Here is a 26,745-nt window from a genome sequence, read left to right on the forward strand (position 1 = left end):
TGACGGCGTTCAAGCCCTGCAGCCTGACCCCATTGATCACCTGTGCCGCCGAGGGGCTGGATAGCTGCAGCAGGTGGGCGAGGAGTGGAGGAGCTTCCCCCCAGCTCCCAGGCAGTCCTGTCTGACTCCCCACCAGCCTCCTGGCAGGTGGGAAGGAAGAAACGCTCCAGCCGGGCAGGGAGATTCCCATCTGTCACTACATTTCTCCTGGGGGGAGCTGCATGCATAAGGCTCTCCGGCTGCTGCTGCCCGGTCCCTGTGTGGGTCTCCGTGACCTTGTTAGCCTGCCCTTGGCGTCACAGGGAACGTCCCCGTCCGGATTGCCCCATGCCGCCTCGGTGCTCGAGAGGGGTCCCCCATCTGTCTTGTCTCCTGTTGTGTGCTGGCGTGGCTGACCGCATGCAGCTGCGGCGTTAGCCTGGCCCGGGAGGGGCCCTGTGCGCCTTTCCCCTCTGGAATGGTGGGCCCGAGCAATTCGGCTCCGGGCCCCAGCGAGAAGAGGTTTGGATGGTCTCAGCTGAGTGCGATGTTGGCCCCGGTGGAACCATCAGCGCTGTTGCCGCCTGCTGCGGGGGAAGGGCTGAAATGGGCGAGGGCTGCAGGTTGGGGGTGAGGTACCCTGGCAGTGCTGCGTGGGAGTCGGGGCTGGAATAATGGGGAGCGGGGGCTGCAGGTCCAGTGTATTTGGGGGAAGGGGTGTCCAGGCCACGAGCATTGAAGTGCACTGGCAGGGCTGTGGAACGGGTAGGGGTGTCACAAGTGTATTGGGAGAAGCAAGCTGAACAGCCCAGGGCAGAAATGCAGGCAGCTGGGTGGGTGGGTGGATGAGCCGGTCCTTGCCGTGTTTCAGAGTGGCACTGTGGTGCAGTGGCCGCGCTATATGGGGGCAGTTTGCTTTGTGCTTGCCCACGCCATGCCTGGCTCTAGCTCTCTCTCCCTCCTGTCTGCTCCCATCCGTCAGATCAAATCCAAATTAAAAAAAAAAAAAAAAGATGACAAATAAAGCAGAAGGAAAAGCTGGGCTGTAGCCCACATGGCCCGTGGACAAATGACTCTGAGAATCATTGCTCTTCCGGCTTTTATCTCTCTTCCCTCTCCGCCCCCAGCACCCTCTTTGCTTCTTGGTCCTGCATGCTCCTTAGGTTTGGAGCATTCTTCTGTCACACTGAGCATCTGGTTTGAATCTGCATGCTTTGTGGAGTGGTTCTTCTGGTTACACAGCTGGCAGGAATGTGCAGCAGAGGCCGGCTGCACCTAGTTCAAGGGCTCAGTAACCTGCCCGGACCTTTGCTTCTCTCTTGGGTGACTTTGTGATTCTCCCCGCAGCTCGAAAAGAATGGGAGGGAGCTTCTGCAGATCCGGGGTGGGGGAGATTCAGAACTGGGTGGTCCTGCCCTTCTCGGCAGAGGCAAATCCAGAACTCAAAGCATAGGGGAAGGCGTAGGAGCTGGTACAATGGGTTATTGTCCTTCTATCTTTGGGGCCCAGGGTCTGAATGGGGCTTGGATCGTAAACAAGGTTAGTTTGGCAAAGTTGATGGGATTTGTGTGTGCGATGCAACCTGCTGGCCCCTCCTCCCCCCATACAGTACATCGTGATGGCTGGAGTCGGTGAAAGACCGGAAGAGCAGCGGGTGAGTGGGGCTGCAGGCTAGGACTGAGGTGCATCACCAGAGCTTGGCGCTGGAATAGGAGGAAGGGCTGCACGTCGGGATTGAGGGGCGTTGGTAGAGCCGTGTGGGGAGCCCAGGGTTGGAACAGTAGGTGGGAGGGTTGTGAGTCAGGCTTGAGATGCATTGACAAAGTATTGGGGGGAGCCCAGGGCTGGGATCCGAGTGAGGCTGAGGGTCAGGATGGAGGCACGAGGACTGGACGAAGAGGGCAGGAGCGACCGTGGTGGTTTGCAGGCTGCCTCTGCTCTGCCTGGCTCCGGTCAATGCCCCCAGTCCATCACTTCTCAGAGCGCCGAAATGCACCTACCTATTCAATAACGAGCGAGGGGCCGACGCCCCCGCTCTCCTCACATCCTGTTCAGCAGCCATGGCACAAAACTGCCTGGCAGAGCCAGCTGCTGGCGAGGGTCCTGCCGTGAACTCTGGCCCTGGCTGCTGGGTGTGAGGGATGGTGGGGGCAGGGCTGCCCCACTTCTGATCTGGGTCTTGGTGGGGGAGGTGATTCTGGGCATATCTTGCCCCGTCTGCTGCTGGGTTTGTGGGAGGCCGGGTGTAGAGAAACCTCGTCCTCCCCCTCCCCCCGGCTGTTTTGGACACCTTGACTCCTTGGGGCAGGAGCTGTCTTCTGTCCCTTGTCTGTACAGCACCTAGCACCTTAGGGGCCTGATTCCGTCAGTGTGGATTCTAGGCACTCCTGCGGTGTGACTAATAACTCTGCCATCCAGCCCAGCTGGGAGCAGGTGACCAATGTGCCAGCTGCTGCTAGCTTCCTGTGAATTCACAGGTCCCCCCGGTGCTGCAACCACAGGGGGTGACAGCAGTAGAGAAACGTAGCCTGGACCAGCGTCTGTTCACCTCTTTCTGACCACCTTGCGTCTGAATGTACAGCGGCAGCACTGCCCTCTTCTCTCTCCCGGGACCTGGGATGGAGACATCTTTGGAGGAGACGTATGGGCTGGCCGCATCTAACCCTGCGCTCTCCTTGGTAGGACCTTCCTGCACTAGGCCATAGCCTCGACTCAGCCATCAGTGTCGCATCCCTGATCTTGGGGGCCCGAAATGCTGACGAGGATGTTCAGGAGGCTGCACGGATTGGGCTAGTCAGAAATCTTTAGCTCATCATGACTCGTGGATACCATCATCTGCACTGAAGGGTCCGTGCTATTGTGCTGATGCCAGATGTTGACTCACAGCTATCCCTGAGTGTAGATGAGACCAACGTCTGCTTCAGTAGGATGCAGGTTTGGGGGGAACAAAGCTTCTTTGACCCCACTTTCCTTCTGCTCCCCTGGGCTCCACAGGGCTGTTTCTCTTTGTGCCTGTCAATTGCAAAATGAGCTGTGTTGGGAGCCCGGTTTTGCAGTATGAATCGGAAAACTAGTGTTGTCCTGGGGCCTACTAGTGTCCTTCATCCCTGCCCCAGATCCAGGCTCTCCATGGCTGGGATGCAATTAGGGGACATGATTATGTCCCATTTACTGAGCTGGGTCTTGAAAGCTTCTGTTTTGTAACGGGCTCCCCTGCCCGGCTTGCCCTACGGCGCCAGGGATGTTCTTCCACTATCTCCAGTGACTTCACATGCACCCCTTTGTCCTTCCTCCACGGTTCCTTCTGCTCTCATGTCTCCTGTCTCTTGTACACAGAGCCCTGGGCAGGGCCTGCTGAGACTGCAGCATGTGTCTGAGCAAATGCTGGAGACTTTGTTTTCTGCTCCTCCCAGCCGGAGGAAGGCTGCCCAGCGCTCTTCCATGTATCTGCAGAGCACTAGGAATGTTAGCTGCCGAGGCTGGCTTCAGACAGAGGAAGGCTGGAGCTGAATCTCCTCGCAGAGGAGGAGAAGCAATACACAGTGGCCCCGCTTTGCTGATTCTCCACCCTGGGTGGATCTGGCAGCTCTGGCTGAACTTGTTACATGCTGCATCAACAAAGCCCTGGAGGTTGTTTTTAAATTTTGGCACTTGGGAGGGAGTGGCCAGGGATTAGTACCTGCTTGGTGAGTTTCCCCTGCTGGGGTTGGGATTCTGAGGTCATTCCAAGCAATAGAACAGAGATTCCCAGGGCCCCTCCCTGGCGGGGTATTGCCATTTAAATACAATGAAGGCACCCGCTGTTGGCTCTGCGAATTCCTGGGCTGAGGGAAGAATTTCCTTCCCCATCGATCTCTCCCCAGTCTGATAGATATAGTAAAGGAGTGCCTTGCGTCTCCTGTGGAGTTTGGGGCCCATTGCACTGGGTGCCATACAAACACATAGCAAGAAACAGCCCTGCCCAGAGATCTTCCAGTCTGAACAGACAGGACAGATGAAGGAAGGCTAATTCTCCCTAGTTTACAGATAAAGAATTGAGGCATGGCGAAACGAAGGGCATGTTCGTGCTGCATTTGGAGGTGTGATTTGCACCACCTGTCGACTCACCCAAGCTAGCTTTGATCTAACTAGCGCGGGTACCAGCAGCGGGGAAGACATGATAGCCCAGGTTTCAGTATGGGCTGGTTGCCTGAGTAATTGCCCATGGTCCCGGGAAGGTTTGTACAGTCCACGCTACTGCAGCTTTACTGCGCTACCAGATCAGAGCTAGCCCATGTATATCTACATCTGCTGCCATCACACTTCCAATTGCAGCATAGACATCCCCTTGCCCAAGGTCGCTCAGGGAGGCTGTGCCAAAGCTGGGGACTGAACCCAGTTCACTTCTTGAGTCCCAGTTCAGTGCCTTGGACACAAAACCACCTTCCTCACCTCTGTTTTATTTCTCTTCTTGCCATTCGCCCTCCGGTGCTACCCAGCAGGGTTTGCCACTGATGTTGTTGTCGGTATCAGTGCCTGAAGGGCTGAGATGCTCCTTCAGAGAAGATGTCCTTAATAGACCTAACGGATGATCTGTCTTCCTGGAGATGATGGTGATGATGTCTGATAGTTACACAGCATGTGTCATTCCAACGGGTTCTGAATAGAGCTGGTCAAACACCAGGAAAATTCCTGAAAAATTTCAAAGATGGTTCAATTTTGGGGGTTCAAAAGCAAATAGTTCCCATGCCCCAATTTTAAAAAAGTGTGTGTGTGTGTTTTTTTTAATCCAGTTTAGTTTTGATGCTTTCTATATCAGTGCTTGTATTGGCATTGCAGATTGTGCATGGGAGAGCTGGGGGTGGGGTGAGAAAGAAAGGGTGCAGACTGCATGTGGTGGGGACCTGCGGGAAAGAGGGGGTGCAGATTTCATATGCTAGGACCTGGGAGAGTAGAGAGGATTCAAATTGCACATGCTGGGGACCTGTGGGATTGGAGAAAGGGGTTCAGGTGGCACCTGGGGAGGGGAGGAATGTAGGGGATGGGAAAGAGGGGTGCTTAGGCCGAAGATGGGGGAGAAAAGACCGAGTGCGGGTAACACTGCCTTGCAGCAAGAGTGGGGCTGTATTCTTCTGCGGGAGGTGGGGGATTGATCAGAGAACATCTGAAGATGGCGCGTGGTGGTACCTGGGCTCTGTTCGTCTGACCAAAGTCTGTAGTTCGCCAAACACTCTTGGCTGGTCTAAGGCTACCTGCAGCGGCCTCAGATATTGATCCATGGGGGGTGCTTTGATCAGGGGGCAGCCTCCCGGTTGCAGGTCCCTTCGCGGTGTTCTTCCGCGGTTCCAACTGGCTGCAGCAGCTGCATTCCCTGGCTAGGGCTTTCTGAGGCTAAACTCATAAAACATCTGACTTTGATGCTGTTTTAATTAGTTGCTTTTGGCTTTTATGTGCAGGGATAAGAGAGTTTCCACAGACTTATAAATCTGCCCCTCTATTTGTTTTCTCTGTCTTTAGTCAGGGCTTTTTTGCAGCGACCAAAGGCTTGAGATGTGCAATACATCACCGCCGTTTTGCTCTGACAGTCACCCCTGTACAACGGTGGGTTAAATGTTGATGGTGACGATACTTTGCCTTCTGCAGCACCCTCTGTCTGAGGATTGCAATGCGAACAAGCATGCATTAAACTTCCCATCACCTTTGTGTGTAGGGAGTCGGCATTCTGTTTTACAGATGGGGAAATTGAGGCACGGAGAGAGGAGGTGACTTGCCCAAGGACACCCAGCAGGTCAGTGGCAGAGCTGGGAAGAGAACGCGGATCTCAGTAGATTCCCATATCATCCTCCCTGCCAATTCTTCAGGCTGTTAAATCCTGCGCTAAGGAGTGAATGGGAGGGAGGTGCAGCTGTGTCTTGGATGAGGCTTTTCATCCCTCTGTGCTTCAGTTTTCCCACCTGTAAGATGAGGAAGCTGCTGCCTTGCCTCCTGCGGAGGCGGGAGTGGGTTGCAAGAATGGGGCTAGTTAGTATTTGTAAAGGGCTTTGCAGATTGAAAGGAGGGTTTATTATTCCGCACACACACTAATCAATGTCAGAATCCCGCTGATCCTGGAATGCCCTTCGGACCCACCCCTCACTCAGTGACCTGCTCCTGGATGAGACACTAGGCTGGGACCAGGATGGTGGGGCTGCAGATGGAAGATCGGGGTTTGCAATCAGTGCTGTTAGCTGGCTAGAGTGCTGGCTGCGGCTCCGGGGGCCCTTCACCAGCTGAACGGACCTGAGGGCAGACTGGGGACTCCACTCTTGCCTATGGGGAATGGACTGGCTGCCTGGTCTGGTACAGAAAGTGCAAGACTGGGACTCAGGACACCCAGCTCTTGTGCTGACTTTGGGCAAGTTCCTTCCTCTCTCAGCCTCGTTTTCCCTCATACCTTTGCCGGTCTGGTCTCTTTAGACTGTAAGCTGTTTGGGGCAGGGATTGCCTCATGCAGTGTATATGCCCAGCACCGAGCACGATGTTCTTTCTATAGGTGTGAAGGAAAGTCCAGTTGCTCCAAGAACAAATCCCAGCTGAGATCAGGAGAGGGGGATGGTTTAGCACCTTCCTGTTTTCCAAATTACTTTCTCTAAGTGGATCTTCCACATGATAAAGTCAATCCCCCCCACGGGAGCTGGAATAATGACTAACTCGGTTACTTTATCAGGTGTTTGGGAAGCCGTGGGTTCTTCTACCTCCTCTTAAACACAGTGGCTGGATCAGTTTTTCTGTACCAAGTAGCCCAGGCTTGTGGGAAAAGCTGCACCTGACTTGTCAGGCTTCCTGTCAATATCCCCTTCCTACCCCTACAACTCCCTGCAGTGATGGTTGTGAGTGGCTGTAAGTTTTGTTCTCCCCACACCCCTCCATCTCTCCCCACATCAGTGCCGCTGGTTGGTGGGAGCAGCGCGTCAGCTGCGAGAATTGAGCAGTAACAGCTGTCAGAAATGGTAAGGAGCTTTCTGAATTCTTAATTCAGGAGATGATTTCATGTCTCTCTGCGTCTCTTGTTTGGAGCACATGCTCAGAAGCGTGGAGTGTGGGTTGTTCTTTTTTTAAAGAGATATTGGGCTCCCTCTTCAAAGGAGCAATGCTGATTTACACCGGCTGAGGCCAAGCTGAGGATTTGGCCCACTGCCTGCATTCTGAGCTGATGGGTCCCGGGGGGGGGGGGGGGGGGGAGGGAACTCTGAGTGTTGAATGTGTATGGCACAGATGAGTCTGTCTGTGCTCAGCAATTGTGGAATCATAGAAATGTAGGGCTGAAAGGGATCTCGAGAGGTCCTTTAGTCCAGCCCGCTTGGCTGAGCAGGATCAAGTAGACCTAGACCATCTCTGCCTGTGTCTGTCCAGCCTGTTACGAAAAACCTCAGATGAGGGGGATTCTACAACCACCCATTGAAGCTTATTCCAGAGCTTATAGGTATTTTTAAACTAAAACTCCCTTGCTGCAGATCAAGCCCATTACTTCTTGTCCTAGCTTCAGCGGACATGGAGAACAATTCATCCCTGGACTCTTAATTACAGCCCTTCAGACTAAACGTGCCCATTTTTTTTTTAACTTCTCCTCCTAGGTCAGGGTTTCTAAACCCTTCATCACTTTTGTTAGTCTCGCCTGGACTCTCTCCAGTTTGTCCACATCTTTCCCAACTTGTGGCACCCAGGACTGGACCCGGTACCTGAGCTGGTGGATAACACCCAACCGCAACTGCAGCTAGCGTGGTACCGCACTTCTCGAGCCCCTTTTTGTAACTGGGCTGCGGCCTGTTAGGCCAGGGCTGGTCCAGGCTTTCGGAAGGGTTGTTTACTACAGTAGCTCCAATGTGCTGAGTGCCATACGGACGCACAGTGGAACGTCTGCCTGGAAAAGCTTACAGTCAGAGTAGAAAAGACAGACAAGGGGGGAGAAAGGAAGGATTTTTACGGATGAGGCACAGTGAGATTTAAGTGACTTCCCAAGGTCGTGCAGGGAGTTTATGGCAGCGCTGGGAATTAAACCCAGATTTCCAAAGTCCCAACCTCGTGCCTTAGCCACGAGACCAGCCTTCACCCCTCTTTTAGAATGGGGGTCCTCTGTCTACTTTGGGGAGAGGTCTCCAGGGCTGCCAATACCATGCGTAAGGAAGGAAGTCAGAGTGGAACTAGGATGCTGCTCCGTACAGATCGGGTTCCTTGGCCCACACTCTCTCTCCTCGAGTAGGGGGAAGTGGTAATAGGAAGCAGCACTTGTTAAACCTCGTTCCTTGCTAAGGGTCAGAACGGAGAGACTCGCTCACTGGCTCCTTCATCCTCAAGTCTAAAAATAAGCCAGCTGGTCCTTAGGCCGATGAGACTCCATATCTGTTACCAGCACCCCGCCCTGGAGCTGCATGGAGGGAGGGGGGTGGTGCTGGTGTAGAGAATCTGAAAAGCAAGGGAAGGGCTGGAGGAGGTGGGAACCCTGCAGTAGTTGGCAAGGGACCTGGGTTTCCTTTCCATTCCCTGGACGTTTGGGTCTGAACTAAAGGGCATGAAGGCCCAGTGGTGACTCCTGAGTGACCTTTGCGCTTTCGCTGAGCATGGCTTGGATCTAGTGATCAGACTTTCATGTCCTGTCTCAGATTTCAGACTTAAGGTGCCTGATTTTGTATAACAAGATTTCCTAGGAGACATGTTAAGGACCCCACTGTTTATGGCTGAAGCATTACTGTCCCTGTGCCCCGGGATATAAATCGCAGGGCCCCTTTCCTCTGCCCCTCCCCAGTCACCCCCATGCTTCTCCATTGCACCGACTGCCGTCTGTCCCATTAACCCCAGTCAGATCCATGTCCCCCAAACATTTTTTCTCTCCTCGTCGTTTGCTGGTTCCGCTTGCTGATGTCAGAAATGCTAGAGCTCAAAGCTGAGATCTCTGCAAACTTTTCTCCTCCCTGCTCCACAGCACCTGTTTCCTCTTTCACCATCTCATCACTGAAAGAGACTTAAAATCATGTAGTGTTTAGCCATCACGCCCATCATCTGTGCAGTGCATCTCAGCCTTTGCTCTGCTCTCCTCCCTCTCCTTGCGCTAACTACTGAAAGCAGTCCCTGGATTTTTTAAAAGCACTTAGTGGTTGTAGGCATGGGCAAATCCTGGGCCTGCTGAGCAGATGCTAATAAACTTGGGTGAGGAAAAGTTACTTGCCTACCGCCTGATTCTCCGCTCGCGTCTGCAAGTGTAAATTAGGAGTAACTCCACTGTAGCTAATGGAATAAAACCACTGTGAGGGAGAGAAGAGTTGGCCCTGCTTTCTTGCTGTGCTTTGCATTTAGCTTCCTATAGAGAAGAACCAGAACCCCAGGCCTGAAGTTTCTCGTTCCAACTGTCTGACCACTTATGCTGGATTCCGCCGACAGACTCATTCCATCTTAACCACGTAGTCAGAAAAGAATTTCCCTATCCACTGGGGTAACCCGTTAGAATTCTAATTTGTAATTAACAACTCTGCAGTGGACTGTAAGATCTCCAGGGCAGAGACTCCCTTGTTTTACACACTGTAAAGCACCGGGGGTGTTTATGGGCTCTCTCTAACTTGGGTTGTAAGCTCCTCGAGGCAGGGACTGGTACATCTGGAACACTCCTTGTAACCCACTGGCACGAGGTACAGCAGATCCTATGTAAAACTGCGACCAGTTTCTAACTGCGCTGTTCTATTTCTCTCCATGATGCAAAATCCAATTTGCTCCGTTCACAAGTTAAAAAGAGGCTTGTTTGTTGGTTCTAATTGCCAGTCCTACAAACTCACCCTGGGATCTGAGCATCAAGCCGGGTTCTTTTGTGCTGCGTGCGTGCATAACCAGTAATAAAGATTCTGCAACTGGAACTTAGTTAATAATTCTCAGACTCCATTAGGATGAATTTTGTAAATCCCTAGACGGACTGAAATGTGATCCAGAGTAGACCTAAGCTTCTGCTTCCATAGCTGTTATTTGTATTATCCCAGCACCTAGGAATCTCGAGCATGGACCAGGACTCCGTTGTGTGAGGCACTGTACAAAGAGAGAGGAAGAAAAGGGCCCCTGCCCCAAAGAGTTTCCAACTGAAGTATAAAACCGGACGCAATGATGGATATGGACAGACAAGGGAGTACAAGGGAACAATGCGGCAGCATGCTCTCAGTGTAGTACTGTTCTAACAGTTCTCAAGTTGTCTGTGGGCATCTTGGCAAAGCATCTGAAGGAGAACAGTGAACTGGCTTTGTGGACGTTTACGGACAGCTCCTCCCAAGCGTGTGGGGCAGCAGGGGAGAAAGCACGAGAGAAAGCATGAAAGGGCTTGTTTGCAAACATAACGAGTGGGCAACGGCAGCTGGCGTCATGGGCCGATTGGAGGCGGGAGTCAACGTTTCGATAGTGAAGGAGAGATGATGGATAGGATGGGGCTAATCCATGAAGGGCCTTGAAAGTGAAGACAAGTAGCTTATGTTGGATGAGCTAGAGAAGGGCAGTGAGTGGAGGGAAGTATGGCTGTTGGCTCTGCAGCGCCGACACGATAAAAGAATAAGAATATTTGTGCCCCTAAAGCAGTGGTTTTCAACCTTTTTTCATATGCGGACCCCTAAAAAATGTCGACTGGAGATGCGGACCCCTTTGGAAACCTTAGACATAGTCTGTGGACGCCTAGGGGTCTGCAGACCACAGTTTGGAAACCAGTGCACCAAAGTAAACAGTGTCTTAGAAGGCACTGAACTGGGGCCTGGGAATCTTGGTTCAATTCCTGCCTCTGCCACAGATTCCCTGAATGACCTTGGGCAAATGACTTCGCCTCTGTGCCCATCTGTAAAATGGTGCTAATAATACTCTGTGCCTCACAGGGCTGCTGTTAGGATAAATTGATTGATATTGGCTCATACTGTACAGGGCTATATCAGAACCTAGAGAGAGACCTTTGAAGTGCTGAGCAAGAAAAGATCTGTGCAGCAAGATCTTTTTTGTTTTTATTTTTACCGTGACCACATGTTCGTGTGACAGCCAAATGCTACAGGCACTTCCCCCCTCCAAAAAAAACCTCTGGACAAATGCAATTTATAAAACCAGAGTCTCCTTTTAAACAGGAGAGCAAGGTCTAGTAGTTCAGCAATGTATGCATTTTGACATGTGTGCTGCTTTTATTGCCTGTGTGCTTTTGAAACTTTGCATCCACAAATATAACCTTGCCAAATCTCCCTTCATAAAAGGGCTTTAACCAAAGCTGTGGCATTGACGGAATTGGTGAGGTGAAACGGAGCTTGCTTAGGTTAGCACCATAATTAGCCTGTAAAGGGTAGTCATGGCCCCCTGTGCACGCTCATATTCCTGAGTGAGAGGAGGAGTTGGTGACCCAATAACCATATCTAAAAAGCTGGTAGGACATCTCCTGTAATTGTGTTGTTTTGGGTCATGCCTTGGAAAATGTAGGTCATGGTACTTTACACTTCAAAAGAGACTATTGATTTTTAAGTGCCTGGCAGGAAACTCCTTGAGAAGGGTTTTGATTTTCAGAAGGTGAAGGGGTTAGTGCTTTCAGAAAAATCAAATCCCCTTTAAAATGTCTCAGCTTGGAGATTCAAAAATGGAGGCACCGAAAATTGAGAATTCAGGCCATACAAATCAATAAATAACCCTTAGTGTGTGCATGGAAAACAGTGTCACATGTATATTTTGGCAGGTACCACATGTCATAGAATCATAGACTATTAGGGTTGAAAGGGACCCCAGGAGGTCATCTAGTCCAACCCCCTGCCCAAAACAGGACCAGTCCCAACTAAATCGTCCCAGCCAGGGCTTTGTCAAGTTGCACCTCAAAAAACTCTAAGGATGGAGATTCCACCACCTCCCTAGGTAACCCATTCCAGTGCTTCACCAGCCTCCTAGTGAAAAAGTTTTTCCTAATATCCAACCTAGACCTCCCCCACTGCAACTTGAGACCATTGCTCCTTGTTCTGTCATCTGCCACCACTGAGAACAGCCTAGCTCCATCCTCCCTGGAACCCCCCTTCAAATAGTTGAAGGCCACTATCAAACCCCCCCTCACTCTTCTCTTCTGCAGACTAAACAAGCCTAGTTCCCTCAGCTTCTCCTCATAAGTCATATGCCCCAGCTCCCTAGTCATTTTCGTTACCCACTGCTGGACTCTCTCCAATTTATCCACATCCTTCTGTAGTACTCCAAATGTGGTCCCACCAGTGCCATATAGAAGGGAATAATCACTTCCCTTGATCTGCTGGCAATGCTCCTACTAATGCAGCCCAGTATGCCATGAGCCTTCTTGGCAATAGTGGCACACTGTTGACTCATATCCAGCTTCTTGTCCACTCTAACCCCCAGGTCCTTTTCTGCAGAACTGCTGCCAACCAGTCGGTCCCCAGTCTGTAGCTGTGCATGGGATTCTTCCTCTGAAGTGCAGGACTCTGCACTTGTCCTTGTTGAACCTCGTCAGATTTCTTTTGTCCCAATTCTCCAATTTGTCTAGGTCACTCTGTATCCTAACCCTACTCTCCAGCGTATGTCCTAGTGAAGGAGACGGCAAAATTAGAAGGAAGCATGTCAGCGTTCTTTAGAAAACTATTGGGAATGAAGAAGTTAGCAGAGAACGTACTTAGAAGAGGGGCTGTAGCGGGAATCTACTTAGACAATGAGGGGCTGCGGTGGGAATCCGCTACAGTTCCCCCAGAACGGAGGAGGATGAATACTGAAAACATCCTGGCTCCTCTCTTGAGGAGTGGAAAGCCACAGGCTTCTATACTCGTGGGGAACTTTAATTACCCAGACATCTGCTGGGTGACAAATGCAGTTAAACACACTTCATGGGGTAGGGATTCTTACATGCCTGCCTCAGGATGGAGTGAGCCCTGAGGAACTGGGCTTTCTCCTAGCCCCTAGGACAGGTCCCTTCAAGTCAGGGCTGAATCATTCTGGCCAGGTACAGCTTGGAGGGGGGAAATTAGCCCTGTCGCTGCTCCTGGTGGATCTGCTGTGTGGGTAAACAAAGGCCTTCAGTCCCTGGGGGTCTCAGTACGGCACCTTCCACCAGCCCCCAAGCTGCTTAAGAACCTCTCTGAAAGGGAGTCGAATGCCAGTGGAAAGTGCCCATAGAACAGGCACACAGAGCAGCGATGCCCGCGTCCCCCAAGTTAGCTTGCCAGTGTGCCTTGGAACGGGCCTGGGGCCTCAGGAGGAGCCAGAGGGTAAGTCAGCCTTGTTGGCCTTTCCCCTGGAAGAGGCCAACCCTGTGGTGATGTTAGTGTCCCACTGGGCAATGTGTGTTACGGGGGCTCAGCGCCCACAGCCGGAGCCAGATTTTCCTAGGAGCTTGGCATCCAGCAAACTGAGCTCTCCTGGAAATCTGCGCCCCCCCCTCCCCCCGACCTGCCTACGGAGTCGCTGGCAGAGCCAGGAACTGAGCCGTCGCTGCCCTATGCCTTCACCACAAGGCCCCACCCTTGCTCCTAGATGCCATACCGGCTCAGCATCTGCACCCTCCTGCGAGCACCCCCTGAGCCCTGTCGCTTTATGCGCTGGGCGTGAATCCCTTCAGCGACTCACCGGGCCCCTTTAAATTTTGCTAAGTCTGCGCCGCCAGCGCTGTCTCACAGACACTCAGACCAGCCGCCTGAATCGCTTTCTTTTCATTCCCCTCTACCCTCTTTTCATTCCTCGCCTTTACTTCCCTGCTCCTCTTCTTCCCTCTCGCCATCTGAGCCGGCCATCTGCAGACAGTTACACTGTGTCTTCTCCGGGCAGGGCCATGCATCCCCCAACTGCCAGCTCCCCTTGAGTGCCAGCTCCCAGATCCTGTTGCTTGTTTACCTGGCTCCATGGCACAGTGTAAGGTTCATATTTAGCACCAATCAGTGGTTCCAGAAAAGAGACTGGCTGGAGGCGGGGGGGGAATTTCTCCACCTTGTTTCCTTCTGCCGTCCTTCCTCTGTAATACCTGCCTGTGTCTCTGCAGGGCAGCCAGCTGGGAAATCCCGCCCTCACTGCAGCGTCCTGCAGTCAAACGTGTAATGCATTAAGTCCCTGCAAGATGCTGCAGATTATGCTGACTTTCTCCAGCACGGCCGTTCGTGCGGGTGAGGCATCGCCTCTGGGCAGATTCTGCAGTTGGTCGGGGCTGGAGGGAAGCTGGGGCTGTATCCCACACTCTGTAGCACTTGGGGATTGGATGAATTGTCCCTTCCAAAGATAAAAGGAAAGGGAGGGTCAGTTTTCCCCTCTCCGCACACATCTCTTCCTGCTATCTCGCCCAGACACATGAAGAGCGACAGAGCAGCTGTTTGCACAAGATTCATGGGGAGTCTGCTTTTGTATTCCTCTGCCCTGCATCAAGTCTCTGGCTGTTACTGTGATGGGGGCACATTGCAGTACAGGGGTAGCTGGGCTTTCCTGGTCCCTGCCTCTAGACCACCACCGATTACTCCGCCTGCTGAGGTGGGAACCTGAGCGCTAGGGCCGGCAGGATGCAGTGGCCTCTATCCCCAGTAAGTGCTTTCTAGCTAGGGGGTGGAAATCTGTCTGAAGCCAGACACTCTTCTTTCCCACACTGTCTCCCGCCCGGGGCTGAGGTGCAGCTGTTCTCAGGCCCGTTTGTCTCCTTCCATGACCTGCGCCTCCCATGCAGTTCCTTCCGTGTGTGTTTTAAACCCTGGTGTGAGGGCCAGCGACCTGGGAATGATTAACTCACCTGGGCTTTTCTGGGGATCAGATAGACAGCGTAAAGGTTAATAGAGGGGGGAAACAGCTGGGGGGAGGGCATGGTTTAGGAAGGGCTGAGGAGACTAATTCTCCCCCCCTCCCGCCCAAATGTCCCTAGCATGGTACAGTCCTGTGTTGCATTCAGCTTTTCAGGTTGTGCAAGGCTCAAGAGGTTCCTGGGTTCCCTCCCAGCGGCGTTTAAACTGGAGAGATGGCATCTGTCTGGCATTATTAACGTGCGTCTCTTAAATGGCGTGTGATCTGGGGCCTGTGTAACTATGCCCCCGGTTAACTTGACTCTGGAGTTAAAAGCATCAGTCTCTGCTGCTTGAGCTAAAGGACCTGGTCCCTTTGGCTGGTCCAAGGTAATAGGACCTGTTTCCGATGTCAGAGGTGCTCACGAGAGGGCCTTTCCCCCCAGCCTGGCTGTGCCCCAAGCGTAATAAACATTCATGCACACATGGGATCTACCCACGTTATGGGAACCTTATTATAGCCCTGCTCTTCTCAGGGGTTGTAGCACAGCTCCCGTAACGTGTCCATGACCATGTGGTTTGGTCTGCTTTGCCCATGCAAAACCAAATCCCAGGCCCACTGGCTGGGGGGGCGGGGAGGAGAAAGAGGGGCAATTGCCCGGGGTCCCAGCGATTCAAAAGGGCCTGGGTGGATGGGAGGATGGATATGTATCCTCCTCTCCCCTACACACTCCCGAGGCTCCCCACTGCTCGTGCTCTCCGCCCTTCCCCTGAGCCGAGCTTATTTATTATGCACCATGCAGGTTCCCGGGTGGCAAAGGAGCTGGTATCTGCTACTCAGCTTCCCGGGTTCATCGGTAATCTCCCTGGGGAGCCCAAGGGACCTGGGAAGCTGAGTAGCAGATACTGCACATGATAAATAAGTAAAAACTTCCAGCAGAAGCCCACTCAGACGTCCCTTTCTAGGGAGGCCATTGACTGCTCTGCCCTGGGGCCCAGAATTGCTGTCGGTGGGCCTGGCTGACCCTCCATCACACGAGCGACGCCATGGACTTCTTTGGGACTGGGTGTAGAATTGGGCTGCCTCCCTGCAGCATTGGGCCCTGTTGTAACATGCTTGGAGCACCCCTGGCTTGTAAATGGGTGCCCCAACGCGGCTGCGGTTGTAGTGCAGATTGCACCTGACTTGCTGAAGTAACTTAGGCCGGGACACGGGTCAGTGTGGGGAAGGTTCGCGTCCCCTGTTGAGAAGAGAGGAGGGCTGATAGACCTCTGCCGGAGTCAGCAAGCGAGTGACTGGGGTGAGCAAAGATTTTCCATTAATGCGAAGAAGAACAGAAGTCAGTGGGCAAATCCCTGCTGCTGGTTACAAGGATGCGAACACGTTGGCTGCAGTACTGGAGAGCAGTTCCTGCCCTGTGCGTCTCCTTACTCCTGCTTGCTTCGCTCTTGAAAACTGCTCTGGGCACCTGCTTGTGCAGAGCGTCTGGTTTGAACTTCCGATTCTCCCCTGGATTGGAGTCTAAGGGTAATGTAAGCGGTGACAGGGAGAGGGGACTGGCTAAGGAGCATGCCACAGCCGGCATGTGCTAACAAGAAAGACCGCTCTCTCCCCATTCTCCCCTTCTTCCCCCCATAGTGTGATAAGTGGAACTGGAGGAAAAAAGGTCAGGTTCCAGTGCCTGGTGTGAACAGGAATGTAGGCAGGGCCCACGCTGGTAAGCATGTAACACAGGCCACTTAGCATATTTAGTAAAGATCTTTGTCCTACAACTGTCTGCCTGCCTGCCTTTTCGCTTATTGCTAATGATGCCTCCCAACACCCAGATTGCTGCGGTAATCTCCTGCCCCATCCCTTCTAAAGCTGCTACTATCCCCAGATGAGCACGAGGGATTAGCTATTTTATAAGTGTTTGCCAAAGGCAGAAATCATTGCAAAGCTTCCCTTAAATGGTTAAAATGCCAATGGGTCCAGCCTATGCCAAGTCGTTAAAATGTGCAGCAGTCGCCCTGCATAACCCCGGTGCGGTGCAGAGCCCACAGTACTGTTTCCAGGGACACCATAGCTGTCTCTCTTCCTCTTCCTCGGGTCTTATATTGTTTATTTCTCCCCATTCACCCAGCCAGAGAATCCAAGAATGGGCACTTTTTTTTTTTGTATTGTGTTAGCACCTAGCAGCCCTAGTTGTGGACCAGGGCCCCACTGCGCTAGGTGCTGTACAAACAGAACAGAAAGGCAATCCCTGTCCCAAAGAGTTTACAATGGAAACATAAGACAGGTAGAGAGCAGGTGGATACAGACAGACGGGTGGAGGAGTACAAGCAACAGGAGACAATATTACTCCATGTGACAGGCAGTGGTCTCATCACACCAGCAGCCTAACCGTTGTCAAGTTTGTTTGTTTTTTGTAGGCCTCACTATTCTGCTGTATGGACTTGGGCCAATAACCAACTGACCGGGACTGGCGGAAGGGTGACTTACAATGTTAGATCAGCTGGCTGTACTATCGGGGAGCCTAACCAAAGCAAAAAGAGACCGCAGCATAGGTGGCTCCTTCCTTTTGATTCAAGTGCAGACAGGTGAGGGAGGTCTAACTCACATCCGCCCTGAGCTGAGACAGAGAAGGCCCCAAACTCTGCTAAAGACAGGAGGATGGTGTGACTGACGAGGCCCTCCTGACTGACGCCAGGATCTGCCTCTGTGTCTGCAGTTTTCCCGTCTTAAATTAAATGACCCGGCCTGGAGGCATGTAACCCAACCCAGTCCGGCCTGCCCCTAAACGGCTGCTCAACAAACTCCCTGCCCGACGGTTGGATTGCACAAAATCCACCTTGTTATTTACGTTCCCTCTGACCTCTGCCTACACTACCGAGCGTAGGGGCGGGGGCGTATGTACAGTGCCTAGCTCAATGGAGCCTCTAGTTGCCCCTGTAACACCAATGATCACATAATAATCAGATGGAAGGGCGTGAGATGGGTGACCTTAGCTCATGATTTCAGGTTGGTGCTTGGGAAAGAGGAGGAGGTGCTTTTTTTTTACTTCTAGGTTTCTTTATTTTGTATTCACGCAGCCGGGAACCTGTAAGGCGTTTCCCCAGACGGGAGCAAGAAGCACTAAGTGGGAGGAGATTTACAAGTCAGAACCAAGTCCGCTGCAAGCAGAAAAGCATGTGCGCTTGAGAGTTCAGAGGCATGTTGAAGGTATAATTGGAGAAGGGAAGTACAAGTAGGCATTTAAATGTCAGTCTCTTCTCAGCTACCCTGCTTCAGTGGGAGTGGCTCGGGATTTACTTTGGGGTAACTGAGATCAGAATTGGGCTCAGGGTATGGAAAGAAGGGAACAGGAAAAATGTAAAAGCCTGGATGCGTTGAAAGAGGAGACAGAGGCAGGAAGGGACTTCCTTAGCTCCGGCTTCCAAAATCCTCAAGGCAGCCGTTTCATTCCAAGTGCACGACAAACTAGAGCCGTCCACGGAGCCAGAAGGGTGGAAATCTAAAGACGCAGGGAGTCTCCTTGGAACCAGGGCAGCAGCACCAGTGGCTCTACGGCCGTAAGTAGTGTCTATGTGAGGGCCTTGTCTTGGGTTGGGTGGGAGGGCTTTTAAATGCACCAGCACTTAGTTAAGGCATGCTAGCCGTTTAAAAATGCACCCGCGCCGAGCGCATGCAAGTCCTAATCTCTTCAGCCACGGATGAGCTGGTTGCGGGGTTACGCTAGGAGGGCTGTGGTTGACATGGGGAATGAGGCTGAACAGTGAACTAGCGGTGTGTCTTACAACAATCCCCTTTTCGCCTGGCCGTGCCTGAGCGCCGCACGCCGTCGCACTAGTTTCTCCAGCAGGGCGATTTGTATTTATTTATTTATAAACCGGTGCACGCTCCGTGGTGGACATGAGTTGAAACCTGGCTAACAGGGCTTGGCGGTGCTGGGAAACATGCAGGCAGAAGCTAAACTGCTATAAATAGTGTGTCCCCAAGCAGGGCTTCTCCCCAGCTCCAAACGATACGCTGCCATGCCCAGTCTCTTGCCAGGAGGTTTATTTGCTTAATAGAATCAAGTAAACAAGCAGGAAAACAGTCTTTTTTTTTTTTTTTTTTTAAACTAAGCCCTCATTTCCAGGTTTCAGCCCCAGCCTTCTCAGGGGCCTCTGACAGCTTCCCAGGATCTGACCCAGCTCTGCCCCCTCTCTGGAACAGCAGCCTCAGGGCCGTCTTCCTGGGCACCTAACACAGGAATTAGCACTACTCTCTCCAACTCCCAAGCCATCACCATCGCCCCCCTTCCACCTCCCATTTCGTGCCCTCTGGCAGCCCTTTATGGGCCGAAGTGTGGTCCAGTCCCGGCTGGATTGGACTCACCTGCTCTGATCCCGAGGCGCTGGCCTGGTCTCTCCACATGGACCAGCTATCCTGCGATGCAGCTGTTACCTGGTATGAGCGCGCCCACACCCAGGTTTGCATCGGTTTTAAGATTGGTTTTAAGTTCAACCAGTGCAGCTTCTGCGGGTGGCCAAGGCCTGTGCCCCACATGTGACAGACGTTTGTCCCGGGGTTTAGCGCGCAGCTGGAAGGCACACGCAGCTCTCGTCACTACGGTACCTGAACAAGGACGTGCACAGAACAGAACAGAGGGTTCCCTGGTGCTGTTACACCGGTGGCTGGAATCCTTGTCTAGACAAGGCCTTCGAGCAGTGGCCCCTGTCTCTCGCTCCATCTCCCCCCCCAGCTAAGCAGACGTGTGGCTGTGGTCGGGGTTGCAGTTGGCACAACGCAAGGCCCTGAGATGACACGTGACTCTCCTTGCTGGAGTCTCACTTCCTAGAGCTCAGTTCCACTGTGTGGTTTTTATTTATTTTTTTTTAAAAAAAAGACCCGGCTATTTAGGCAGCGTTGGCCTGGCCGGTCATTCCTCAGCTCCAGGGTGTGCTTGTTGAGGGGTTAGCTGGCTGACTGGTCTGCTCAGGACTCGGGGAATGTCTCATTATTTTACTTCAGTAGAAACAGCAGAGGAAGGGGGGGGGGGGGGGGATGAATGGTCCCCTGGTGTGTTGTGCTATCCTGAGCAATTGGCTCCAATCAGTCCCATTCCGCCCTCCCCCGCCTCTCCGGGCCCCATGGCCCTGGTCGCTTATTTATTGACCGACTGACTGTGTGCAAAGCTGCCGCCGCGCTTGGGGTCTGCTCTGATATCACAGGCTTTGCTCTGCAAGGGTCTAATTTGGTGCCTGGGATGCAGGCTTTTCTTCCTCCTTATAAATATTGCCTTTCGGTCTTCTGCCTCTCTTCTCTCTCTCTCTCTCTCCCTTTAATTAGACTTCTTACTGCACGGAACAGTTTGCAGTTATATATGGAAAACAGCCTACCCTTTCCCAGGAGTGGGGCATGCCGGGAAGGGAAACTGGCCTAGCAGCAAGCTTGCTGTCCCTGGGAGAGCGTGTGGTTTTCTGTTCCCCTATCACAGCTACACTTCGCAGTCATTATATTTAACCATTTAGGAAGAGAAAGGAGGGCGGGGATGCCTCTTTTTTCCTCCCCTGAACTCTTTTGGCCGTGGTGCCCAAAGCTCTAGTTTGCAGAGCCCCGTTCGAGGGGAAGTTCCTGCCCCACCCTACCCCAAGTGAATCACTGGTGTATGCTAAAGATGGGCTTGGAGCCACGAAAAATTGGGAACTGGATTTGAATGCCTCCGTTTTCGGCGTGTCTGCATCTGAACTGACGCTCCGGATGCCGTGAGGAGATTTGGAGCGTTTCTGATCTGAGGTGTTGGTTTGTGCCCGTTTGAACGGAGAGCTGGCACAGGGGGCTGTCCGTATTCCTGCACAGATGGCCTTGCGCTTAGTTTGCCCGCAGTGGGGGATGGGTTTGGGCTGCACCCCATCTCTCTCCCTGCCAGGACCACGGCCGAGTCTCCGGTCTCCATTGCCCCAGAGTCCCTGTGGTCTTGCTGGGGCAAGGCTGCCGCTCAGGAGATGTTACACTGTGCATGCTCTCTCCCTTCCCTGGCAGCCCAGGCGAGGGGAGAGCCTGACAGGCCAGGCAGCGCCACAGCCAGGAGAGGGACATGTTCTTAATCCAACAGGAAGGATGATTACAGCAGAGGGCTGGAGGTCAGGACTCTTGAGTTCAATTCCCAGCGCTAGGTGGGAGTGGATTCTAGTGGTTAGCGGAGTGGGGCGAGGGCTGAGAGTCCAGACTGCTGGTTTCTGTATCTGCCGCTGGCTCACCACGTGACCTGGGACAAGCCACTCCTCCTCTCTGTGCCTCGGTTTCCCCCTCTGAAGTGGGGATGATCACGCCGAGCGGGACGGGCAGCCTGTTGTCCGGACAGCGCGTCGGGGCTATGTGAGGAGAGAAGCTGTGGTAGGGCGCCGTGTTACTGCAGCAACTCGCTTGCCTCAGGCAGGCGCTTTCCAATGTGTGTCAGCCATGGGCCCTCTCTTTGGAGGTGCAGCCGCTTATAAGACATGTTGGGGGGGACTGGCAACAGGTGAGTGAAAAGCTGTGGGGGTGGGGGACCCTGTCCCCTCTTTTCCAGTGATCATCCTAGTAACCAGACAGTCAGTTTAGACGTGGGAGCCGGTGCGTGCCACCGCGCGGACGGGGCCTCTGTGAAGAGCTCCGTTCGCCCGTGTCTTCTCATCCGGCGACGCCCGAGAGGCACTTCCATGCACGTGCTGCCCGTGGTGCGTATTTGAGGCCTGCAGCGTGCTGCAGCTGCCCTGCCCGGCTGGCCCTCTCCTGATCCCAGGCCTGGAAGCTGGGGCGCCGAGCCACGGTAGCTGCTGCTCGCAGCTATGCTGAGAGGAAGTGACAGGACCTATTTTAAGCTCCCTGGGGAACTTCAGGATAGGAATCCCCTGGGCCGGTGTAACTCATGCTGCTAAAAATAACCTAGCTGTGCCCATGTTTGCTGGCCAGTAATACAGACACGCATCTCTCTCGCACGGTGCCATGTCTTTATCCTTCTGTTCACTTCCCTTTGCTGTCCTCAGGATCTGTCCCCCGCCCCCGTTCTTCCCCTTTGGTCTCACTGGCGCCAGGTTAAAGAGTCTCGAAGCTGAGATCCTTCCTCTGCCAGCAGCCGAATGTGAAGTCAGGTCACTCACAGAGCGCCAGCGGTCCAGTGGGGCTCCCAGCCCTTTTCCTTTTCCAGCGAAAGCTGCTTTATTGAGCTGGGGGAAGGCTCTGATGCCTGGCTCCTGGAGCAAGGAGGCAGCCTGTTTGGCGAGGGCACAGGACTGGGGGAGTTAAGACCTCTGAGGTAAGGTTGCCAACCCTCCAGAATTGTCTGCGGGAACTAAAGATTAATCTTTAATTAAAAGTTATGTCATGTGACACAACCTCCAGGAATACGTCCCAGCCAAAATTGGCAACCCTGCGCCTGAGTTGTGTTCTCAGCTCCACCGCTGTCTTGCTGTGTGACCTCAGGCAAGTCGCCTCCCTCACTCCCTGCCTCAGTTTCCTCGTCTGTGTGATGAGGGGACCGTCGCTGCGGACATTGCAGGAAGGAACTGGTTAGTGCCCATAAACTTGCTCTGCATGTGGGGAGCTCTGCAGAGGCCTGGAGGGCTGTTATTCCAAACCCCGGGTGTTAGTTCTGCTCTCCGCTGGGGTTTGTTTCCAAGCATGTGAGAGACACTCTGTCTGAGTTTCCTATATCCCTGACATCTGTAGGAAAATCTCTGGCTGTCTCGCTGGTTTCAGAGATACCCTGCAGGCTTGGTGTTGACTGGCTCCCTCCGTCCGTGGGGTGAAATGACTGAAGGAGCGGGGCTGCAGGCGGGTGTGTGTGTGTGTGTGAAAGAGAGAGAGGCAGGCGGGGGGTGGAGGGGTGCTGAGAATAGAGGCATATGGCACTGAATGGCCGGGCATGATGCCAGCAGCCCCAGCTCTCACAATGAACTATGGATGGGAGGGAGGGGGCAGGGTGGAGCTGGATTTTTGCGCTTGGGTGCAGTGCTGGGAAGAGCAAAGCTGGTCTGGTTCTCTGCAAGGGTGTGGCACAGAGAGAGGGGAGGGAAGGCTTCCAGGCCTTGCTTGCACATGCTGCCTCTCTCCCCCTGCCCCCCAAAATAAAGGTGCAACGGCCTTCAGAAGCTACTGCCTCTGCAGACCGGGGTCCAGTGGGGACCTCGTCTGTCCGGGGCTGGGGAGTGGGCAGAGGAGGCAGAGACTGTGTGTGGGCTGTGACAGTGGTGGGACCAGGAGGGGAGTGTAGAATTTGAAGCCACTGCAGCTCTGTGGATGGAGACTTGAAAGGGGGGGGGATGAGGTTTGGAGGGGGGGTGTCCATGAGTCTGCCTTCCTCACCGGGCTGTCTGGGGAAGCTCTTGTATAACAGCCTGACGCATGGAAGGGCGGGGTTGCATTGCAGAGGAAGGGTGGAGGCAGGACTGAGTTGGTGTCTCCTGCCGCTCTGGGGAGGCCCCGGGAATTCCTCTTGGTCTGCTTGTCCACAGAAGCAGGGCTCCCCCTGTACAGCAGCTCCCGGGGGCGGTGTTGGTGCAGGCCGGGCGGACCAGCTCAGCACAGTTCCAGAGCTGCGCTGGGGGACTGAGGCAGAGGGTATGGGTCTGAGTGAATCCTGAGCCTGGAGCCGTGACCAGGGAGGGGTCGTGGGGCAGGACTGCGGGGCATCTGCAGAGCTGGGATGGAGGGGAGTCCCCGGTCTGGAATAGCAGGGCTCTGTGGGTTAGGATTGAGATGCATGGTGGGCAGAGCTGTGCATACACTGCTTCTTGTCGGATTGGCTCGGCAGGCTCAATTTCTGACACTAACTTCATCGCAGCGTGTCCCTTGTGACCTTTAGCTGCCTGAAGAAGAGCTAGCCACCAGGACATGGGCGGGAGAGGGGGAGGGTTCTTAACCCCAAGCTGAGGAGACAGGAGTCGTGTCCCCTGCCTGTCATTTCTCACATGTATTTTTAATGCTGTCCTCGCTCGCGTCCTCTCCTCCAAGGTGCTGCTGTTGCTGGCTGATTTCACGCTGCAGAGAGCTCTCTGTACAACAAGCTTCAAAAGGAGGGTGGGGGGAGGGAAGGGGCTTTCGCTGGAAAAATCCCAGGTGCTGTGCATTTTCAACAGGCAGTAGCGCCCCATGTCAAGCCAGGCAGGAACTCTGCTGGGAAGGGCCCAGTCTGCCTGGCTGAGCCCCTTGTCGTCTGCTGTGTGAGGGGAATCGTGCCGGGAGGAGGCGGGGAGCAGGAGCATAAGGGTTTGACCGGATTCTGCCTTCCCTCTCACTGTAAGAGGAGAGAGATGAAAAGCGCCCCGACGTTGTGAGATGCCCTAGGGATCTCTCTCTGCACGGCCCAAGCACAGGACTCGGAGCTAGGAACTTGACTAGTACTTTGCTCTTTTTCTAACACCTTCCATCCAGGAATCTCCAAGCCCTGCACAAATCCCAATGAATTAAGCCTCCCCGGAAGGTAGGTTGTTATGAACTGCACTGTGCAGATGGGGAAACTGAGGCATGGACTCAGGCCCAACTTGGGATACCTTGAGTCTGTGGGGTTTGGGGTTTTTTCCCTTCTCCCGCAGAGGAGCTGTCACTCCATCTGAAGCCAGTGGGAGCTCCACCTCTGAACAGGAGGGCCCATGTGTCTCCTAAAAACCTGAGGCCTCCACAATCGGAGGTCACACTTGAGAATGTGTTCCCTAGCGACTTGCCCCAGGTGAGCGGCAGAGCCGGGGATAGAACCCAGGAGCCCCGTGCCTTACCCCCAGGGCCTGATCTTTCCTTCTGCATCATAATTTCAGCTTTGCCCCTCAGTCTGTGAGGCCTCGTCCTAGTCATTTAAAGGTATGAAAATCATGCTGTTGATCTAACGCGGACCCCATAGGTATGACAAACAACGCCTTATTAGCAACTTTTAGAAACCTCACCCACCCGTCTTTGTCCAACACCTGGTCTGCACCGAAAACGGCAGTGTCGCTTAGTGGACATAGTTGAGCTGACCTAAGCACCGATGTACACACCACTAGGTCAACGGAAGAATTTTTCCGTTGACCTAGGCACTGCCTCTCCAGGCATGGATTTACTACAGCGATGGGGAAACCTCTCCCATCTCCGTAGCTGCAGAGTTGCAACGCGTGGTGTAGACGTGCTCGTCGGAACTCAGACGTTGTCTGAGCTGCTCGTTCGTGTTGTGCATTTCTCTCCTCTTGGCCAGTGGGAGCCTGTTTCCCCCTTTGGCTCTCATGCGCTAGCACAGGCTGCGACGTTGGGTCACGACTGGTTTTTTTTTCAAGGCTGCAGGGACGAGGCTGCCTGCTTCCATGCTTCTCCCGGCAGTGGGTCTTCTAGCCTGGCTGGGCAGCACCTCGTGGTGGGGTGTGGCGGGAATGAGAAGATAACCTCCCTGCTTGGGTTTCGTTGGCTCTTCATCTGTTGGTCAGTGGAAGTGAAACTCATCGGCGCCCTTCCCCCCGCCCCCTCCTCTCTTTCTCTGACCAGCTTTCAGCCTCCTGAGTGCCTTCCCTCTCTTTCCCATCCCTTCATCCCCTGCTTCCTCGTTCAATATGTTGGGTGCCCTTGGATCTTGACCCTGGGGGTGGATTTAAAATCCCAAGGCCTCAGTGGGGTTTGAACCTGGGTCCTTCAGTGCAGGGGCCATTCTGTTTCACAGCAGTTTTTCGGAACGGGCTCCGAAATGTTCTTTTTGGCCCAGAATGCATTGCACTCCAGCCGCTTCTCCGCTCACCCTTGACACCGCCCTCTCCTATGTCCCTATGCCCAGGGCTGCAGCATACGGCAGACCCAGGAGGGATAGTGTCTGTGAAGGGAGAGCCTGCACCTAGATCTGAATGCCCTGGAACTTCGCGGGATAGTGGAATCTGAATGTGGCCACTTAGATCATTTCCACTGTGTTTAATATTAGTTGTTGCTCCCTGACACTGTCCCATGGATGTAACCGCTCCCAGCCCTGAGGACCTGACAGTCACCAACATCCAGGACATGGTGAGAGCAGATCACCACCAGATCGCTTCCTGTAGTAGTGGAGGGGGAGAGGGGATACCTGGCCTGCTTGGTTTTGGATTACAGGTTGCACCTGAGGAAATGTCACAGTGTCTGTCTCTGAACTGTTTTTTTTTCCCTTAGCAGTGTAAAACTGTGACGTTACATGATGGTGCTTCAGAAACAGAGGGAAGAGAAAAATGTATCGATCAGAAGTACTACGTTAGGGACAGAGGCTGGTCAGTGGAGGCAAAGGTGACATCTCATCGTGGCAAATGCCAGACACTTGGGCTTCTTGTGCTAGAGTCCATCCCCTTGGTGCTAGTCTCTTGGGTTTTCCCCACCGCCTCGTTCAAGAGGCTAGCGTTGCTATTTGTCCAAGCGAGATAGGATCCTTGCCATGGTCAGCTGTGTGCGAACATTGAGTGAGAGAGTCCTTGCCCTGAAGAGCTTGCGATGCAAATAACATGGGTGGGAGGGGAAACTGAGGCACAGGTGGAGGGAGTGACCTGCCCAGAGTTGCACAGCAAACCAGTGGAAATAGAATCCAGGTTTTCTGTGTCCCTGTCAGTTGGCTACCCACTAGTGTTTCAACCTTTTTGATACCAGGGACTGGCTTGCTGTCTTCCTAAACTGTGTCAGGGAGATCTCAGGAACCGGCGCCAGTCCATGGGCCAGTCATTGAGAAAATACTGCAGTAGAGCACCCTGCCTCCCAAAAATGGCAGAGATGAACCAAACCTGTCCAACTCTTTGGGGGAGTTAGGGTAAAATGGAGCTTGGATCCAGACAGTCCCATGTGTTCTTTTGCAAAGCCAACCCTGCACCCAGCCGCCTCTGTACATTTCTAGGACTCTCCCCTACCCCTGGCACTACCTTGTAAAGCACAAAAGAGTTGTGAGGGGAACTTGGGTGATTTACTGCAGATGCTCGGAGAGAAATACCAAGGCCTTAGATGGAAACGTTTCCTCTGACAGCTCGCCTGGAGATTCCCCCTCCTCGGAGATTTTTCTGCCTGCTGTCTAGTGTGGCCTCCCGGAGGAAAGCCCCTGAGGCTGGGGGTTCTGGCAGCCTCTCTGCGTCCCGCATTCCTGACTCATGAGTGAGGATTCTTCCCAGTGGT

The sequence above is a fragment of the Emydura macquarii genome, unplaced genomic scaffold (assembly GCF_026122565.2).
Source record: "Emydura macquarii macquarii isolate MOO-44397 ecotype Brisbane River unplaced genomic scaffold, CSIRO-AGI_Emac_v2 contig_3220, whole genome shotgun sequence".
NCBI classification, from domain to species: Eukaryota; Metazoa; Chordata; order Testudines; family Chelidae; genus Emydura; species Emydura macquarii.